Source organism: Pelodiscus sinensis, chromosome 2 (genome assembly GCF_052426305.1).
Source record: "Pelodiscus sinensis isolate ZL-2025 chromosome 2, ASM5242630v1, whole genome shotgun sequence".
NCBI classification, from domain to species: domain Eukaryota; kingdom Metazoa; phylum Chordata; order Testudines; family Trionychidae; genus Pelodiscus; species Pelodiscus sinensis.
In genome coordinates this window covers 54,245,459-54,267,522 of record NC_143053.1, presented here as the reverse complement: position 1 = coordinate 54,267,522, position 22,064 = coordinate 54,245,459, and positions in this window count along the sequence as shown.

The window sequence follows — 22,064 nt, the reverse complement described above, 5'->3', positions numbered from 1 at the left end:
CTACACCACTGTTCAGGGCCAGGTCTCTGTAGCTGCCCTGGCTGCCAACCCCATAAGCCTCCTCTGGAGCAGCCTTGTCTCTGCCTTGGGCAGTGGGCGGCTTTCCTGCCACTCCATGATGCACTCCCTTGCCAGCTGCTGCCATTGCTGGTTATAACAAAGGAGGAGCACTAGTGGCAGGCTCATGTGGCTCCTGTGCCCACTGAGGGAGGAAGAGAGGAGGTGTACTCGTGATGGCAGACCTCAGTGCCCACCAGGAGGCAACTTCAATTCCAAGCCCCAGTTGTTGAGGCCCAGACTCCAAAAAGTCTGGACCTGAGCAGCTGGGGCTTAGGTGAGTGTCATGGCACTCTGCCCTCCCCATTGCCTGAAGTCACCACTCCTGCCCCACGGTGCAAAAGGATTAACCCCATCCCCTACACCAAGTGTGGCTATGGTGAGGGGGCAGCAGCAGGGGAAGAGGCACACGTGTGATGGTAGCTCCCTTCCCAGCACCCACCGGAGGGGGGTTCCTGGACCTGAGCGGGACCCCAGAGCACGTGCAGTGGTGTGGGATGGGTGTGCTGCTATGGAGGAAAGGGGAGTGCCTCTCCCAGAGCTTGCGGCTGTCAGTGGGGAGAGGACTGGGCTAGTCTTCCTCTAATCCAGCCCTGGGGCAGCATGCCTGCTCCACCCCAGAACCTGCATTCTCAGCCAGAGCCCTCACCCCTGTAGCCTCACACTGTCCCAGCCCTAAGCCCCCTTCTGCACTATAACCTCTTCATCCCTGGCCCCACCGTGCCATGCTCACCCCTGCACCTTCTTGCCTGAGCAATGAGTCCCTCCCACATGCCAAACTCCTCAGCTCCAGTCCCTCCCTGGAGTCCTCACCGCACCGCCGAAGCCCTCATCCTGCTTTCACCTCAACCCTCTGTGTTATCCTGAGTCCCCTCCCACACTCTAAACCCCTCGGTCCCATCCCATGAATTTTGATAAATGCACCAATACGGAGGTGTTTTGTCCCACATCACCTCTATATTGGTGTACATAAGAACATTCATTTCACAAAAGCTGATAATCTTAGTTAAATAATTTTTCTTAATCTAGTGATATTGTGCAAACTGTTAAATGCTTGATGTTTTCAATCTATTTTCACATTATTTTAAATATATAAGGTTACAATGCAGGTGTGGGAGGCGGAGGGGGGAATTGGGCACCACCAAAAATTATACAAACCCTTGGACCGCATACCTTGGGTATAATCCCTCTCAAAACAGGCCACGCTAGTGGGAACTTTGCATTACCACTACTTTTGCTGTGCCTGGTTTATGGCTAAGTACTTTGTTCTCAAGACATGCTCCCTGGGACAGGAGGGCCCGCTGCTGAAAGCCCTGCACACAGTGAGGCTGGTGGTAGCAGGGACAGAACCTCAGTAGCTTGGCGGCAGTAGCGGGGCCATGGTAGTGGGGCAGAGGCAGCCTGGCAACCCAGCTGGGGCTGAGGCAGCCCATGTGTGCTGGCCTGGCAGCGGGGTTGTACTGTGGTAGCCCAAGAGGGGCTGTATGCCAGCTCAGCAGTGGGGACAGAGCCATAGCAGCGTGGCTGGTAGCATGGCCGGGCCGTAGCAGCCTAGCAGGGGAAGCCTGTCTGGGGCCGTGGCAGTAGAGCCAGGACTATGGCAACTCAGCTGAGGCTGCAGCAGGTTGGCAGCCCCAGAAGGGCCAGTGCTGCAGCAGTGGGGCCAGGCTGCATGCTACCATGCTGGCAGTGGGGCTGGAGCAGCAGTTATGGCAGCGGGGCTAGGGCAGTGTCAGCAGTGGGCCAAAGGATCCAGCGGCAGGGAAGGGGCAGCAGGCTGAGGGGATTGGTAGCAGGAAACCTTCCCTAGTCCAACAAATTCCATCATCCAGGACCACTCAGGTCCCAAGGGTGCTGCACCCAGTGAGGTCCAACCTCTAGTGTATAAATCATTGAAAATAATAAGTTGATATAACTAATTGCCTAAAATATAAACCTGTCTCTGAACTGTAGTTACTTCATTCAGGATTTGGTTCACAGGAAAGAGGCTTTGATATTACAATGTTCTGGGGTTTTTTGCATAGTGGTGGGTGGGGCAATTGTTGTTATTAAACATAACAAACATTCAAAACATGCCCATTTTTTCCCCTCTGCAAATGCCAAATGACAATATTTGAAAGAAAGGAATTTCTATTTACATTTTTTTAAAATTTCCACCAATAATGGTAAAACGAGTGGCGATTTAACAAATAAAATTTCAACAAGCTACCTGCCAGTGTCCTTCTCAGTCCCACAGGTTTAATCATACTTCCACTGCAGTCATGGCTGACACGGTATTGATTTCAATGGCAGCAGCATCAGTGAGTTAAATCATACCAGAAGAGCTCAATTCTACAAGGTACTCAGTGCTACTATGAAGCAATGATTCTTTCAACAACCCTAAAAATCAGGCAACAGTTGGAAGCACCCAGTAGGATTGGTTAGAACTGTCCTCAGTCTGACTTGCTGATGTAATCAGCTAGTTCATCTACAGCTGCATACACAGAGGAGAAAACAGCTAAATAAAAAACTTAACAATCAAGCAGACAAAAAAAATTATAAATAAATAAATTTAAAAATTTATTTCAAATACATGACATTATGTTCACTGGGGCCAGGATTTCATTCTTAGAGCAGTCTTATTGCAAGTCCCATTTCAAACTCTAGTAACAACATGCCACATTGGATTTGCACCAGCTTGCTTTAAACATTCCAATTATACTTGCTTTGCCAGTTTACAAATTCTATTTACAAAAGACCATTGTAAGTATTTTAATGATATTAACAAGAATAGTTTCACTTCCCTAGTTTAGGAAAAACTACCTAACTGTAAGAACAGCAGGAAAATGAAACAGACTTCTTCAGGAGATTGTGGAAGTATCTTCACGGGAGGTAGGTTAGCCATTTGTCTCAGATGGTTTAGACACAACAAATATTTAATCTCAGCAGGGAGTAGACTAGATGACCCTTGTGATCCTTTCTAATCCTGTGATAGAATCTTAGAATTGTAGCACTGGAAGGGACCTCAAGAGGTCTTCTAGTTCAGTCTCCTGCACCCACGGCAGAACTAGGTGTTTTCTAGATCATTCCTGGTAGGTGTTTGTCTAACCTGCTCTTAAACATCTCCAATGATCTCTAGGCACTTTATTCCTATGCTTAACTACACTAACAATTATGAAGTTTTTCCTAATGTTCAACCTAAACTGCCCTTCATTGCATAGTTCTAACTAAGGTGGCAGTGTAGACATACCCTTCCAGACTAAACAAACCCAGTTTTTCAGTCTTCTCTCATAGTCATGTTTTCTAGATCTTTAATCATTTTTGTTGCTCTTCTCTGGACTTTCTCCAATTTGCCTACATCTTTCCTGAATTTTGGTGACCAGAACTCAACACAGTACATCAGTTGAGGCCTAATCAGCACAGAGTAGAGTGGAAGAATTACTTCTTGCTAACAATACTCTTGCTAATACATCCCGGAATTATGTTCACTTTTTTTTTTCAACAGTGTTACACTACTGACTCATGTTTAGCTTGTGATCCACCATGGCCTCCAGATCGTTTCAACAGATCCCTTTCCCTTCTTAGGCAGTTATTTCCAAATTTGTATATGTGCAACTGTTTGTTTCTGCCTAAGTGGAGTATTTTTCATTTGTCCTTATTGAATTTCGTTCCATTTATCTCAGACCATTTCTTCAGGTCAGACGTTTTGAATTTTGATCCTATCCTCTAAAGCACTTGCAAACTCCACCGAGCTTCTTCAAAATTTATAAGTGTACTCTCTATGCCATTTTCTAAATCACTGAAGATACTGAGCCAGAACTGATCCTTGTGGGGCCACACTTTATGTGCCCTTCTAGTTTGACAGTGAACTCCTGTTAACTACTGTCTAGGAATGGTTTTCCAACCAGTTATGCAGCTACTTTATAGTAGTTCTATTTAGGCTGTATTTCCCTAATTTGTTCATGAGAAGGTTATGCAAGACAGTATCAAAAGCCTTATAAAAGATATCTATATGATTCTATATTCTTGGTGGCATTAGGCTTAAAAAACTGTGACACTAAGCATTGACATAAAAATCTGTGCAGGACAGATCCTCTAGTACAGCTAATACAAGTTAGGGTTAGGGGGGAATACAATGATACCCAAGCACTCTCCTGATCCATCAGGCCTAGGTTAAAGCAAACTACCTAGCTAAACAGATAGAGCTTTCTACAAATGCAAGATGACTCCCAACAGTATATTATCAGTTGATTTATTCAATCTGCTTTCAAATTATTAGTGTATTAATTGAGTTTCAACCACTTGTCAGGAGAAATATAATTTGACCTCCATGTCAGGGAATACAACCTCATGTAGTTTTCTGCATAATTGTCAGGAATACTAACAAGAAACTAGTGACTCCAAAATAGGTTCATCTGTGCTGAAGTAAACAGGTAAATAGAGCACTGTAGTTGGTCTTTTCAAGTGTCAGAACTAAGAGATGCCGCTGGGCACCAATGCAAATAAGCAGAAATCAGGACTTAGCACAATCTATTCTGGTAACAATGCTCGTCAGTGGGATGTATGTTCAAATGCCCTGGCTCATGCTAGTAATGAAAAAGTAGCAGGGGGAAAAACTATATAGTCTTCTTCACAATGATTTACTAAAACCAAAAATGCCTTAAAGACGAGGTAACAAAGCAACATCGAAGTGATTTAAAGGGGCACTGTGAAAGCTTGTAGTTCTTTATAAAATCAGCTCACTAGTTGGTCTATTTTTCTATTGCCCATACTGATATTCTTACTAGAAGTATTCATCCTTCCCTACTGCTGATTTTGCTGCAGATGAGAAAAACATTTTTATTCCAAGTCTTAATTAAACTGGGCACTTGCATTTTTAAAAAGATATTTCTCTGATTTATAGTGTGGACTAGCCTATTAAGGGAGTTGGCATCAGGAAATACCCTGTGTCTAATTATCCACTTCCCATGTTTAAGTCTAGACTGGTGATTGGGTCAGATGATAAAACATCACATAATAGTACACTGGAGGCCAGGCTTCCTGTAAGAAGGAGTCTGTCATGGCACTTAGGTGATAAGGGATGCATCTCTAGGGGGAAGGAAGAACCTGCTACAGTGAGAAAGATGGGTAATAGTAACTGAATAGAACTGCTAAGAGATTCTCTGCAGTGGGCTAAGGAAGAAGACCTAAGAAACAGTCCAAGAGGGGTTGCAAAGGGCTGTGGGGGGACGGAGAAGAGTCTTTCCAGAGAAGCTCAGGGTCTGGAGTAGGACTAGATAAATTTCCCAGCTCAGAAGCAGCTGAGGGTTTGCACTGAAAGTCCAGATACAAGAGTAACTGGGAACTTTGGGACTGAGAAATCTTGATGATTGGGAAGTTTGGAGAAGGAATAATTTTTGGAAATCATGAGCTGGAGTTGATGATCTAAAAATGTATTGTTGCACATTTCCTTGAATGGGGAGGAGAGTATATGGCTTATCTGGGCTAATTCATTTCGTTAGAAAGGTTAACAGAATTGTATATTTAATGAGTGCTTGTGATAACATCTTAATGAACACCTGTAATTAATATTAATTGATAATGTGCCTGTATAAGATAAGATAAGTATACGTCATCATAGACATTGCTGAGTCATCATGACTGTCAACTGACTGGTGTACATTTCAAATTTCAGCTGTAAATGAATATTCATGAGTCTAGTCTGTTGGCTCAATGAATATTCATAAGGAGAATGTTATGTCATGAATAAGTAATTAATATGTTTAAAAACCAATTGTTTTAAACTTATGGTAATGTGCATCTTGTACCAACCAATCAATTTAAAGTAAAGCCCTCATGCATATGTATGAGGCTAGTCCATAAAAGCCTGTGACACACCCATTGGCGTTGTCACGTCGGGTTGTCGGGATAGGCTTAGGATAGACTAGGCTGCATGAGAGGTGTGATTGGATGTGTTATTGTCCCACAATGAGAGATTAGCTTGGATGAGATAGGATAAGTTAAGGGTCAGACCAAGCGGAAGACTCGTGTCTTTCCATTTAGGTTTAGTTAGTTCAGTGTTAGTTAGATTAGTTATTGTAGTCGAGTTTGTCCGTCAGGCCGTGTCGGTAACCGCTTATCAGCCGTCATCGAGTCTGTACGGCGGGTGTGTTGGGAGATAGTTTAGGGTTTTAGTTTAGGATAAGTTTAAGGCATAGCAGTTCAGGGTTTAGCTTCCATCGTCTGCTCCAGCTGCCCCCCCCTCCGAAGAGCAGGAAGATGCAAACACCGCAGAAGGCGATCGTCACTCTGTATTCCAGTTCTTCGTGGGACTCCTGGCAGTTCCTCTCCTGAGGCTCGGAAGAGCCAAAGGATTGAGGTCGCCAGCATCGGCGCCGTCTACCAATGAGGGACTCCTGGCTGTTCCTCTCCCGAGGCTCGGAAGAGGTCGCCAGCACCACATCAATCGTCCCTAGCGCCGAGGACTCTGGTAAACCCCCTACTGTTTGTGGTGATTAATTTTTGTTGATTATTTGAGATAAGATAATATAGTCTTGTGGTTTTAAAATCTATCTAAACTGTTAAGTTTTCATTGACGCGCCACGTCCAGAGGTAAAGAACACTCAAACGGTGAGAGATAAGTATTTGGAATCGCCCTTGTAATCTTCGTAGTTTTAATTAGGCTAATTGGCATTTTAAATTAATACATTCACGTTACTTTGTGTAACATTTAATTGAACTGGAAGTTTCCCATAAAAGAATGGGAGATTGAAGTCTGGAAGAGGGGAAACCGAGGCCCAGAGCACCACATTCTCAGGTAATCTAGTCATATCTGGCAATAAGCATTTGAAGAGTGAAGAAGTTACCTGCAGGCCAGATTATGCCCCAAATTCTGTGCACTAAGGAAACTCCCTGAAAGTGGATCTCCTCAGCATGTCTATCCCTCATTTTTGGCTCCACTCTAGAGCTTAGCAGGACAGAAAATATCCATTAGCACCAAGCCCCCAGAAGAGTTAATTCAGCCCTGGGGGTACACCCTGATCCTTGGCCACTCCCCCCCGCCCCATGGGGCTGATGCTTGCGAGGAGTGTCTGTTTTTTCTTGCTTCTCAGTTGGAGGACACATCTGTGAGGGTTTTTTTTCCCCCTTCCTGCGTCTCAGTTGGAGGCCAGGTGAGTAACGGTTATGGGTTTTTTCCTTTTCACATATATGTGCTCCACAATTCATTTTCTGTGGATTGTAAAAAAAAAAAAAAAAAGGCTCTCCACCTCTGATACACAGAGATTGTTGGTAGGTTTTCCCAATTTGAGGCTGTGTTCCCTTTTTGCCTCAAAAACTCTTCTTGTTTCATACACTGACTTCATTCTTGTGAGTGGGGAAGTATTGCCTATTAAAGGTGTCCAAAGAGGTAATTGGTGATCCTAGAAATTCTGGGAGGGGACTCGAGTCAAAGCTGATTGTTACTTTTAAGAAGGATTCTGAGCTAACTGAAGCTGGCCTTTGCTACAGCCAGAAACTCCTGGTAGACAATTTACATTTACATTTGAGGGCTTGTTCCGGATAGTCTGGGTTAGTACCTGTTGCAAGCCTATTTTGAGTAAACTATTAATTTGAGAAAGCAATGTATTTTGGAAAAATGCAATGTTCATAATTAGTGAACAAATTGCTTATAGCCCCAAAGAAATAAATGCTTTTCGTAACACGGATGCCTGAGGCATACTATGAGGGCTCAAGCAAAACTGCTTTGTGAATAGCGGTGGAATGCCCGAGCAGAGGCAAGGCATGGCAGCTTGTGTTTGGGAGAAAGAATGATGCCTGTGCAGAATTATAGGACCTGCCAGTTGCAATAAAACCGCCCAAGTGAAATAGTGAAAATGAACTAGTGGTGTGAGGTGGCTTGTGGGAACTGCAAGCCCATATTTGAGTCAAACGATGAGTTCTGGAAAAGCTATCAGCCTTTCTAGTGAAAAGGGGAAATTCTATGGCTGGTTACTTCCTAATCTGCCATTTCCTCCCATCAGGGCTGTGTTGCTTTATATTGGCTAGGGCCCTGTCCATCATTAGAGAAGACTCTACAGCCCCATCCTAAATCAGACTCCTATTGAAAGCTAAGGTGTAGTATCTCAGGGTGAGGTCACAACACCTGGTGAAGCTGGGTTTGAATCATGATTAGAATATGAAATAGCTCTGTTTCATACACATGCTATGTGCTTGCAAGCAGGGAAGTATTGCTTACTAAGGGTATCACAGGGGGATGGGGAGGAACTGGAGATAGAGGCATTTATTAGTCTTAAGAGGACACATGCTATTTGTTAACCACCTGGCAGAAGGGTTACAGATGCTAGGAGTAATCCAGGCCAATTAACATTACTAGGCAAATTGGATGAAACAATTATTAATAACAGAATTATAAATCATCGACATGAGCATTGTATTACAAGGATAAATTAGCATAGCTTCTGTGAAAAGAAATCATGCCTCACTAACGACCCTACTTAACAGAACACTTAAGTATGTGCTTCAGAGACATTTAAACATATGCTTAAGTGCTCTGCTGAACTGGGGCCTAATCTAGTGGAATGCTCTTGAGCATGTCAACAAAGTCGTGGTTCGAAGGTGATTGGCTCACATAATTTGTTTGGACTTTAAAAACCCTTTGTCCAAATCCTTTACTAATCTACAAATATAACTAAGTCACCAGGTCAGGCTAGAGCCAGAGAGTAGACACTGGCTAAGGCTATGTCTAGACTGCAGGCTTCTTTTGGAAGAAGCTTTTCCAGAAGAGATCTTCCGAAAAAACTTCTTCCAAAAGAGAGCGTCCACACTGCCAAAGTGCATAGAAAAAGTGATCTGTTTTGTCGAAAGAGAGTGTCCAGACTGATTGGATGCGATCTCACATAAAAGGCCACCCAGAACCACTTCAGGCAGGACTTTAGTTCATCAGTTTGTTTCTGAGTGCTGCTGCCGGAGTCTAGCACAGACGCGCTTAAAGAGACGCCCTCTCCCCCCCCGACAGCCATTTCTCTGCTTCTGCTGCATGCTTACCTACATCTTCGAGGGACAGCAAAGCTCTTGCAGTGTGTGCTGTGGTTGCTCAGCTTTTTTGGATGTCACAGCTTTTTCCTTTGTGCCATGGAGCTGGAGCTGTCCCTGGGCATGCGATGGCCCCACACAGCCATGCTGCCATTTCTGCAGCACTTTGTGTTGGCTGCCTTCCTGGTCCTGACTGAGCCTTTCCTGGAGCTCATTCTGGGGACCTTCTCCCTGGGTGCAGGAGCAACACCCTCACCACTACAACCCTCAGTGAAGAGGCATTTCTGGAGGTTGGACACCAGTTCCAACTGGTGGGACTTGCTGGTCATGGAGTGGTGGGACGACCAGCAATGGCTCCAAAATTTCCGCATGTGGAAGGCCACCTTTTTGGAGCTGTGTGCCTAGCTCACCCCTGCCCTCTGATGATGCAACACCCACCTGCAGCCTGCCATCCCCCTAGAGAAGCAGCTTGCCATCACCGTATGGAAGCTCGCCACCCCAAAGAGGTGGGCAACCAGTTGGGCATGGGGAAGTCCAGTCAGGGCCCTCCTTATGGTGGTAAGGTACTCTCAGGCTGCAATCCCTGCCCCGGTGTGGGGGGGGGGGGAACAGTCCTGGAAAAGGGGGACTCCCGGGAAACAGGGGTTGGGAAGTGTGGGGGTGAAGTGGGGGTGGGGCGGAAGCCCCATCACCAGGGTATTGTGCCATCCTACCCTCACACAGCCCAGCTGCTGGGGGGGGCAGACCTCATAGGGGGAGGCTCCTTGGGTGTTTGAGGGGGGAAGGAAAGGGGAGGAGGGCGGCCTCCCGAGGACTCAGATCCTTCCCCCTCTCTTTTTCTGTTTTGTGGATTTGTTTGTGTCCTTCTGCAGATTGTGAGGGCCATCAACTCCATCCTGCTGCACAGGGTAATCTGCCTGGGAGACCTGGACACGATCATGGCCAGATTTGCTGCCCTGGTGTTCCTGAGCTGTGGTGGAGTGATTGATGTGACCCATATCTCAATTCGTGCACCTCAACATTGAATGGCCAAATACATAAATCACAGGAGCTACTTTTCTATGGGGCTGCATGCCCTGGTCAACCACCATGGACAGTTCATGGGCATTTTTGTCAGGTGGTTGGACAGGGGACACAATGCCCAGATTTTTTGAAACTCAAGCCTCTGTGGGAAGCCGGAGGTGGGCACATTCCTCCCCCTCTGGGACTTTGCAGTTGGGGACGTGCAGATGCCACTGTGCATCCTGGGGGATGCAGCCTACCCCCTGATTCTGTGGCTAATGAAGCCTTATACCTGCCACCTGGGCCCCAGCAGGGACCAATTTAATGCCTACCTCAACAGGGCCAGGATCCAGGTGGAGTGTCCCTTTGGCCCCTCAAGGCATGGGTCAGGTGCCTCCTGACCCACCTGGACATGGGGGAGCACAACATCCCCGAGGTGGTGTCAGGATGTTGTGTCCTCCACAACATTGTGGAGAGGAAGGGGGAGGCCTTCTTGCCGGGGTGAGGGGACAAATGCTGGCTGTGAGGGGAGACCCTTCAAACAGCTGCAGACAGCTGCCATCTGACAGATCCATCAGGCCAGGGTGCACATCCGGGAAGCCCTGAGGGAGAGTTTCTCTCAAGGACCCCAGTTACTCTCCCCCGAAGACTGTCCAGAGGCAGTTCTGGCTCCATATCTGGCAAGCTGAGGTGTCCAGAAGGGCAACCGCAGCAGGCAGAAAAAATGGCTTTGCTGTGCCCTGAGAAGATAGGCAAAGAGAAAAAGCCTGAGACCTTGCTGTACAGGGGGGGTCCCTTTAAGCAAGAGCCTCAGATAGCCTCAAGCATCATTCAAACAAAGTAATTGTTGACCTGATGACCTGCCTGAACTGGTTCCGATGGCCTTAAATGCGTGTTAACATCCAATCAGTGTGGACACTCTATTTCAAAATAGCTAAGCTCTATTTTGATGCATATTTTGTGTGTAGGTGCGCTATTTTGAAATAAGCTATTTTTGAAGATATCTTCCAGAATAGCTTATTCCAAAATAAATGTTTTGTGTAGATGTAGCCTAACAGATGAAACTCTGATTAGAACAGTATCATGAACTCAATTTACATGAAACCATTGTCTCTGAAGTAGTTCTAATGCCCCCCTCCAGACCATCAATAATCTTGATATAGAATTTTCTATAAATTAGTTTGAAAAGTCGATCAAGGACCTCAGCACCAGGAGAAGCAGCAGGAAAAGATGGCATTTCAGTTGAAGTTCTAAACAATGACTGACTCTGCTTAAACATCTGCACAATGTCACAATGTCATACATGCCTGCTGGAGGGATGGAAGGGTACCATGAGACATGAAGGACATCATAACTTCTCTCCGTCATGTTGCTTGCGAGGCATTCAGATATCTCATTCTCAAAGACTTATTCTTATTGAATGTGTGCATCCAGAGAATCCGTTCAACTTCTATGCCAGTAAATCAACTATTGATGTGGATTTTAAACTAAAGCATCTACAGGAAAAGAGTCAAGAGCAAGGAAAATCTCTCTACTTGGTCTTCATGGATCCCACCAAGGCTTTTGGCCTGGTCAAAAGAATTGGCTTTTTCTAAATGTTAGAAAGAACTGTGTACTCCACAAGTCTACCTCCTTTCTGTGATGGCATGGAAGCTACCGTCCAGGGGTGTCACATATGTATGTGTATTGGCACCCACACTCTGCCACTTCTTTGATGCTAGATGAGAAAGCATGATGATGTACATCTCCAAATGTTATCAGATTGCTTTTTGCTCTCAGATGTGCAAAAGTGAAGAGTCAAAGCACGCTTGGTTTTCTGAGACAGTAGCGCTATGTAAAATATATAAATATTCTGTTTGTTGGAAAGTGATAGTGACACAAAGAAGAGGTTCTTCAGCAACTTTACAAGAGCTTGACACTATATTGTGATAAATTTGGAATAACCAAAGGTGTGTTGACTATACCTGAATTTTCAAGCGTAAATATAATAGAGGAAGTTGTGCACCAGTTTGGTCATCTATGATCAACCGTATTGGATATCTTGTCTGTACATCAGTGGTCCTCAGACTTTTTGATCACACCTCCTTCTGGCTGGGGTGCGTAAGTGGCCCAGGCTAAAGGAGCTGTCAGTACCTTTCTCTGTCAGAACCCTTGCTGGGTGCTCATCCATGCTCCAGTTCTTTGTACAGTAACGGGCACATTTTAGTGTTGATGCTATTGTGTTTCAAGATGAATGGCTGCCATATCCTCCACCCCTCCAGCCAAACCCAAAGAACACAGCAAGTACTCTGAACCTCTCGAAATAAAGGTGACTGTCTTAAGTAGACCACTCCCAAGGAGAGGCAGACAAAATCAGAAGATGTTTCTGAAAATGTAGCATCCAGTGTCTTGGCCAAGGCCATGCCAGTGATTTAGTGTTTATATAAAGCAGCAGTAAATACCAACACTTTTACTGTTCCATGATTGAAACAATGATGATGTTCAGACATTTCATACACAAATATTTCAGCATTAAATAACTGATTTTCCTTATATTCCTGACAAATAACTATTCATTATATTTATTTTGTGGATTAAAAAATTGAGGTACATTTTATGGTAAATCGGGCCAACATTCATATCTTCACATCTTAATGAAACAATGGCACATTCTGTGTCCTGCCAAGGACTGCACATTATGTGATATCTATTACCTTTGGCATGCTAGCCTGCTACTACTTTAAAGGTAATGGAACACAGTAAAAGGAGGGTGTTGTTGATTTGATTCAATATTTCTTACTCCCAGGATTAGACCTGGGATAACTATCTGCGAATTTTTTTGGAAGTTGCCCGAAGTAGTTAATGTGGGCAGGATCATTATATCCAGTATATAGGTCATCAGGAATTTTTGGAGGATTATTTTAAACCTGATCACTGCCTAATAAGAAACCCTACATTCCAGGAAAGCTACATAAAGCTATCTTTGGAATGCTGCTTCTAAACAAGTTGGTAGGGTTTGGGTTTTTTTATTCAAGAAAGGCTCAGTGGCATGGGAACATTTTTAAGATTGGGAGCAGGAGGGTGCTGAAATCTAGCCTACTTACCCAAGTACACACATAGACATATACACACACCTGACTCAACTGAAGCCAAGAGGAAAGCCCTGGCATGCAGGGCTGGCACCTATGCCCCTTGGCAGTGAGGTGCTAGCAGCAACGCCCCTTGGCATGCAGAGTGGCAGATGGGAACCAAGTGCAGGGTCAGCAGCAGAGCCCCAGCGTGTGGAGTCAGCAACAAAGCCCCCAGCATGTGGAATGGCAGCGAGGAGCCCAGGGATGCTGCAGCCCCCCCTCTGTACCTGTAGTTCTCAAGCCTATTCGGTGAAGCTGTAGGAACTAAGCACACTTCATACAATAGGCCTCACACAAATAAGGATTAAAGAACCAGATGGGGGGGGGGGGGATGAACTTATTCAACATGATACACTACCAGTGAGAATGCTCTTTTATTTACATGTTTTCATGGGTGGTGGAGATCAAAGGCCAGGACAAACTAAACCTTCCCTAATCCAGGCCTTGGCCCCACCCATACTCTGCCCTGATTTCCCGCCTTCACTCCTTCTCTCCCTGGAAGTCAAGCAGGGGCTAAGCTCCAGTGGGCAGCCTGGAGCTCAGGGCTTAGGCTGGCAGGCAGGGGGTGGCCAAGGGCAGCTCAGGGGGTGAGCCATTAGGGGCTCCTCCACCCAGGTGTGCTGGGGCTCTGTCTCTCTGGGGGAGGCCTTGGGTATATGGGATGGGGCCAGAGGACTAGCCTCCTCAAAGGGAAGGCTTACCTGCTCACAATTTTTATTTTATTAAAAGGATAAGAAACTATATAAAGCGGTAATGAAATCCAGAGCCTTTCATTTCTGGGTCACTGGTTTGAACCTTGCCTAAGTTGTTAGTGACCAAACTTCATCACCTCAGATTGCTATCTGATATGTGAAATGAGTTAGTGATGGTCTCAGTCCAATTCTGTCTAGGTACTTGTAGCTCACCACAAGTTCTGTATTCACATCTTAAAACCCAGGTGGCAAAAACTGACATCCTTGTTTGCAGGATCAGTAAAGAACAAGGACTGAATGAACATAGTGTTTTTCTCACCCATAAAAGCAATCAGGGTCACAGCTGAGGTGTATTGTACAGTGAAAACTTTCTGACTTTTTTCCACGTATTGCAAAGGTTCTGATTTCTAGTGCTCTCTGGTACCTTTCATGAACATTAGTCATTCTTCATTCTTAAATTGTGAAAGAAAAGATGTTTGCTGCTCCTAAAGGAGTAGTTTTGGAGAGCTTCCATTGGCACCTAGACTAATAGACACATATGATGCTTATTGGGCAGACTTACTATTTTCCCTTTTGGGTGGGATTTTATTTTCTGTAACGTGATAAACCCTTTATTGAAGAATGACCCATATAGCAACAGAGACTAATCTGCAACATTTTATAAAATATGCATATTGATTTTAACAAATGCAAGCTTTTCAGATAAAAACCTCTTTGAACTGTATTCGGTGTACCAAAAACTAACTTTCCTGACTTTGATCATAAAAGGCGCAGAAGATCTTGTCAGAGATGAAATGCAGCAGTGAAGAGAAGTGAAAAATGAATGAAGTGACATAGAACTAGTTGAGCTTTGTTATCCTGGCTGTACTACACTGAAAACAAGCACTTCTTGCTAATGTAATGGAACAGTTCAACAATTTTCAGGCACAAAGACTTCTTGGGGGAAAATTCAATACGTAAGTTAAGAATACCAAACAGTAATCAGGCCTTGGGGAAGCAACAGTATTGAAACACAACTTTTTTGACAGTTTTGAGTGTAGCTCTGGTGGTCTGTTTCAAAATCTGTCAAAAAGATGATAACTGGACTTTGGAGTCTAGTTTGATTCTTAAGCCAAATAATCTGGCTGCCTCTTTGGTATTAGTGCCTTTAGCAATTTAGAAAACTCTGCTTTTTTAAACGAAAGAGATGTTAAAGTAGAAATATGACTTTGGTTAATGTGGATTAACTAATTTTATGTTTTATCACATCCTTACTGAAACTAAAATTGATTGAACTTGACTCCCTATAGCAATGAACAAGCATCAGCCAATTTTTGCAACCATACTGATGTGAAAATTAGCAAATCTCATTCCTATCAATTGATGTTCACTAGGGGTTCTTTTAAACCATAAAACCCCGCCTCCACCAACCATAATTCAAAAATAAAACAAGTAATTTGGTGCTCCTCCTCCCCCCAGCATACAAATGAAATATAACATATAAATGAAATCATGTTTAAGACACCAATGGACTGTAACAGACTAAGGAAAGATGCTGTGGTCAATAGTATCAAATGCACAGCCAAACAGCTTAGCACAATATAAAATATTGTCATCTGATGTGCCTCATTCTTGCTTTAAAACCCATGTGAGAATTTCAAGGGGGATGGAAACTACAAATTGCCCCATCAGCAAATGTCTTCATTCAGAGATCAATGTTTTCTTCACCCTCCTACAAGCTCAGCCCCCTTCCCCAATACCATGGATATCCTGAAGTCCATCAGCTCTCAGAGCTACCTGCAAAATTTCTGCAACTCTTCTCAGTACACGGCAGTAGAGCTCCACTGAAGTCATGCTGCCTCAGGGATGTCCCAAGGAAGGGGTTGATTCCGAGATGGGGAGGGAAGGACTCAAGGAAAGGTAATTAAGTCTTGGGATAGGAGCTAGCTAAGAAAAAAGGTAAGATAGTCTGGAGTTAGCTATCTGCTAATTCTTTTGCTATTCCTGGATTTCTAGGTAGAAGTATTAGCCAAGCATATTCTTTTTCCATATTCATTTTGGAGTAACGCTGTGTTCTTTCGGTTTAAATGTAAGTCACTACTGCCATCAGTCTGTTGTCACCAGTGGGTAAGGATTGCTACAGGGCTCTCTACATAGGATTGCTACCCTTGAAGGCCATTCAGAAACATCAGCTAGTGCAGAATGCAATTGCCAGTGAGCCAGTTACACCTATTATCCCTAGAAGTCAGATTAGTTTCCAGATGTATTTTTAAAGTGTCGACATTTCAAAAATCAGATAACTTTGCTACTTGATAGTTACCTATCACATCATTTAGTGCACATAAACACAGAAAGTCAAGGACATAAATGTTGCACTGCCCACATAATAATAAACCATGTTTCTTTTCACATATAAATAAATGTGGATTTCATCATAACACAGCAACCTCATCTCTGACCCGCTTGTTGTTGCTGGGTTTGACTGTATTATTTTTGTTAGCTTGACTTTGTTATTTAAAATGTTTCTTTTAAGGGACACTGTTAAATGGGAAATATGTTATTTAATATATGTATCAGCACCACACAGCACCCTTCCTCCAAAATTACAGGCCTCGACTGTCTGAGCTTAAAGCAGATATCTGTTAGCTATCTAAAAATATCCCTAACATTCTTTCTAAGAAAAAAACAACAAAAGGTCTGGTAGCACTTTATAGACTAACAAAACATGTAGATGGTATCATGAGCTTTCATGGGCACAGTCCACTTCTTCAGATGACGGGAGTTATGAGTTTGGGATGTGAACACCCAAAATAAATAGGAGAGAGGAAGAGGGGGAGGGAGACAGGGCATCAGTAAGCAATCACTAGAGACCAACACTCTTGTGTTAGCGTTCTCTCTCACACACATACATATTTTATTTTATTTTATTTTATTTTATTTTATTTTATTTTATTTTATTTTATTTTATTCATTTACCTGTTAAGAACATATGAATATTTCTCTCATGGGAGCTAGGTGCCCTGACCACTGATTTAAAAAATTGAGGATAAAAATAATTAACAAACCACAAGAGCAGCGCATTTCTGGCTAAAAAGTTGATAGAAAAGGAACTATTTTGATCCATGGTAGGGAGCTGAGAAAAGAAGCTCTTACCATGGCTTAGGAAAGCTTCAGGGATTCTGGGAAACACTTGCATATGCACTTAGCTTTAAGCATGTATTTAAAGCACACTGAAGTCAATGCTGCTCCCATGGGGCCTAATCCAAAATCCACTGAAGTCCATGCAAAAGCTCCTGCTGCTTTAAATGGGATTGAGAAGAATCTTAAAGCTAATCATGAAATAAATATTTTCCTGAATCAGGGCCAGGAATCATTCTTGCCAGAAGTTCTCTGTCTTACATACCATGGGCTTTATGCAGCTTCTCTGAAGTCAGTGAGTATGTCTATACAGCAAAGAAAAACCTAAAACAGGCTCATGCCAACTGACTCACAGTATGTCTATACTGGAAGGCTATTTCGGGATACCAGAGGTATCCCAAAATAGCTACCCCACGTCCAAGGAATGTGTCCGTTATTTCGAAATAATTTTTAAAATAACCGATGCACTATTTTGGCATCCCCGTAAACCTCATTCCACAAAGAATAAGAGATGTCTCGAAATAAGGCGTTATTTTGAAATTTGGTGCCATGTAGACGCACCAATTTTTGAAATAGCCTATTTCAAAATAAAATCAATATAAGATACGTAATTTGCATAGCACAAATTGCGTATCTTATTTCGATTGCAGAGTGCAGTATAGACGTACCCTTAGTTTGCTGTGGGGTTTTTGCATTCCTGTGTAAACTTCTGGGCTCAGTCTGTAATCTAGGCTCTAAAATGATTTTTTTTTCTGCCCACCACATTTCTAGAGGATCTAGACCTCCAACACAAGCCTAAGCCCAAGGCATAAGTGAAGCACTGTTGAACAGTTTCCCCCCATACCTGGGTGGATAAAGGAACTCTGGAAAAAAATTAAATATGACTCAGCACAAGATAAATAAATAAATAAATTCAGCACAAGAACATTGCTAATCTCCATGTCTCTGGTAATTAAAAGGTAATGCATACTCTTAATATTGTGGCAAGAGAATATTTTTACATCTGTATTGTCATAAAGCATTTTCACACTTGCAATCAAATAAAAGTTTATATGCAAGGTATTATGGAGATAAAATAAAAAGATTGTTACTGATACAGTCCTGCAGATTGATACATGGAATGTCTCGGCAGAACAACTTTCATTTTAATCATATTATATTCATGATTCCCTTTCCCCTTGTCTCTTCTCTACTTTTTAATTCACTTTGTTGCTTTCACTTCATCACATGAGACTTTATTTTCAAAATAAGCCATTTGTGTGGTACCTTTTCAAATGCCTTTGGAAAATTTAAATACATAATGCAGCTACATTCCCTTTATCTGTCATGCTAGCAATATCTTCAAAAAGTCTAGTGTATTTGTAAAGCAAGAGCAACTCTTCTAGAATCCTTTCTGCATCTTGTTAACTAATCCCCTTGTCACCACCTCACTTTCACTTTCTTCTATCACAAATTAATCCATCAACAATCTTGTAATTCGAATGATCTGGATTCTCTCTTTTTCATGAAGTGGCATTAACTTGTATTTCAGTGGTAAGCAGGCTGCATACTTCTCACTGAACAAAACATAATCAAATCTTAATTCTCCAGGGTTTTTCAAGTTACTGTGCAATGCCTTCCGGGGTGTTTAAAAGCCGAGACTGAGGTAAAAATAAGTACAGTCTAGGTAGCTGACCCAAAGCCCCTTGTAGTCCATGGAAAGGTTCCCATTGCCTTTATTGAATATTTGATCAGACTTTATCACCAGACACCTTTCCTCCTCCATTGTTGCTGAAGGGTATCGAGTTACTAGAAGAGGACCTAACATATGAGTAGGAGGGGGCAGTGTTGAAAACAGCATAGGAGAGAGAGGTCAGCCTCTTAAACTGTGCCCAGAAAGTCATTGAGAGTATGATGGCTGCCCTCCCCATACAGACCCCAAAACAAAAATAGCTGAGGGGATCTGGGGGACTTATTGGTGAAGACTCATAAGAGGAATGTGGTGATAAACGCAAACTGGAAAGTGCTTATATCAGAGGACTGGTATGAGAGCAGAGGCCTAGGCTAAGGTTGTGGTCAAAATTTTGCTTATATAAAGCACAGTCAAGTTGTGAGAAAGAGGCAGTGCAGAATCTGTCTAGAACAGAACTGATATGATAAAAATACACATTCCTAAGAGGTACTGGGCACCAAGTACTCATGCAAACACATCCCAAAAGGGTGATACCAAAATTCCAATACCCAGTGTCCCGAAAGATAACAGGAACATGCTCACCCATCCTAAAATAGTGTGGGTGGCACTCTGATATGTCAGAGGGGCAATACACGATTTGTTTGTTTCAGGGTATAAAAAGATATCTCAGAGGGAGAGTCTTTGACTGGTCTAAGGGATAATGGAAAGTCCCACCATTAACTGAGATAGTTCATTGCAATGGGCATACATACGGACTAAGCAGTCAATCTACAGATCTCATCTTCTATGACGCCGCTGGTGAATGACTAAATCAATCCTTGATCAGCAAATCTGACTACAGCTGTCACATAAAAATCTGCCCTCTGTAGATGTTGTATGCATATATTAGCATACCTGTAACCAGTGACAATGATGGCAATAATCCTGGGCATGTACATTGGTTTGGAACTGAGTCTGTGATTATTGGGCAGTTCAATTGAGAGCTGATGTGCCAACAGCACACAGAGAACACACATGCACACACACAAAAAAATTTAATATCATCTATCAATACTACTAAAAGGTAGAATCAATACAAACCAAAACCACTAGCTTTTGCACAGCTATAGTCAGGCACCATTGTCTAATTGATCAAGAAAGGAAATAAACAAAGAAGATGGAAACAATAACATAAAGAAGTGTTTTTATATGGGGTAAGCACATTTCTTGGGTGGCTCAAGTCACTAGACTTTTGGCTTCATCTAATACAGCTAAAGCAGATGAATATTTAGTATCACCAGGCAGCTGGCCATGGGGTATTGCACATAGAAAGTAGTCTTTATTCTCTGTTGTCGTGCATCCTGTTCAGACATTTACACAATTGCACACTGATTTGGTAGCATTTTACACTCATCTTGCATCTATTTTCCATTGATGTAAGTGCTCACACAAAGGCTACGTCTACACTGGCACCCTTTTCCGGAAATGCTTAAAACGGAACAGTTTTTCCGTTAAAAGTATTTCCGGAAAAGCGCGTCTACATTGGCAGGATGCTTTTCTGGAAAAGCACTGATGATTTTACAGTGGGTCGTCAGTGCTTTTCCAGAAATTCAAGGGGCCAGTGTAGACAGCTGGCAAGTTATACCGGAAAAGCGGCTGATTTTCCGGAATAAGTGGCCAGTGTAGACACAGCCAAAGTGTAAGGCAACAGAAAAACAGGGCCAAAGAGATTAGGTAGAAGGAGCAATTTTAGCAGCAAGTATGCCACGACTGGAATAAAAAAAGAAAAAATATGTATTAAAGTAAAGAGTTCATAGTCATAAATTTGGGAAAGCACAGTAACAGAACATATATGCAAATAGAATACAATATTGCAGTCCCACCCCCTGCACAGTTCTGGTAACTTTGATTGTTGTCACTCTGTTTTCCCACTGTGGGTGGGAACGTTCCATGGGCAATATACCTTTAACCACACCACCTCACTTATCCACCAAACCTCACTTGTGGGTTGAGCCAGTGAATAGGAGCAATCTCAAGGTCAGATTCACAATGGCATTTAGGTGCCTAACTGTCTCTGTATGCACCTCAATCCATCATTTAGGCATCATTGCATTCTCTGAACTGTCATACAGTTGCCACTCCAGGCAAAAGCTGCCTACGTTCTGATGTTGCCCCACACAGCTAATGAGCTACTTGGATCTCTAGAATAAGCATTGGCAGCGCAGCAGTAGGTGGCTGCAAATAAACAGCCCCGGTGGCTGTGAAACTACTCTTGGTCGTGAGGCCCAGTGACCTGGTGGTGAAGCTGCTAATGTAGGAGGTGTAGGTTTGAATCTTCATTCTGTCTGATTTAGCACAGGAATTTAATACCCAGGCCCAACAATGGAAGGGAAAAAGGGGATAAATGCCTAGGGCCCTGAGCAATTTAAAAAGGCTTATGGGTCCTTGGCCACAGCTTCCAGCAGTGCAGTAGAACTAATGCAGGCTCCTTGAAGTGACTGGCACCAACTCAGTAGCACCCGGCGGAGGTCTCTGTGTGCTATCCTTGCCCTCAGTGCCGACTCTGCAGCTCCCATTGGACAAGAACTATCGCCAATGGGAGCTGCGGGGACTGTACCTATAGATAGCATCACATCCAGGAGCCGCTGCCAGAGGAGTATGGTGAATGTTTTTAAAGTAGCCCAAGGTAAGTGCCCACCTCCTCACCCTCTGCTGCATCCTCACCCCAGCCCCTAGCCAGCAATCAAGCTCCCTTTGAGAGCCTGCATGCTGTACCTCTTCCCCCACCAAATCCCCTGTCCCAGCCTTGAGCACTCACCCCCTACCAAATTCCTTTTCAGATCCTGACCTTTTCCCTACTCCAACAGCCAACCCCCCAATTCCAGCTTGGTAAAAGTGAGCGAGTGTGGGGGAGAGCAAGCCACAGAGGGAGGGAAGAGGGAGAGAGGAGGGTCAGGCCTCAGGGAAGGGGCAGGGCAAAGGGGAGGAGCAAGGATCTTTGGGTTTGTGTGATTAGACAGTTGGCAACCCTACCAGGCAAGCATGTGGAAGCTCTGGCCATGCCAGAAGAGCACACGTACCAGCACAGCTGCTAGCGCAATTGCATTTGTTCAGGTGTGGCTTGTGTCTGCATGGGAGTACATTGACTGTTCTGCCGTGGGGTTGGAACTACAGTTGGCAGGCTTCTCGGTACCCTTAACACCAAGCTATTGGCTATTTTGAGGAGGCTCTTGCTTGGCTTAGCTTGTTGGAGCTGTTCCTCTTTGTATAAGTAATTAAATAATCCTGGGGTGCTAGGGAGATTAGCTGTATAGCACAGTGCTTAGGGCCTTCACCTCAGAGACCTGGGTTCAAGTCTCTGCTCCAACTGAGGCAGAGCAGAGATTTGAATTTAGGTCTCCCATATACCATGAGTTCTTTGGCTGACAGCATGTGTCTCTTGTG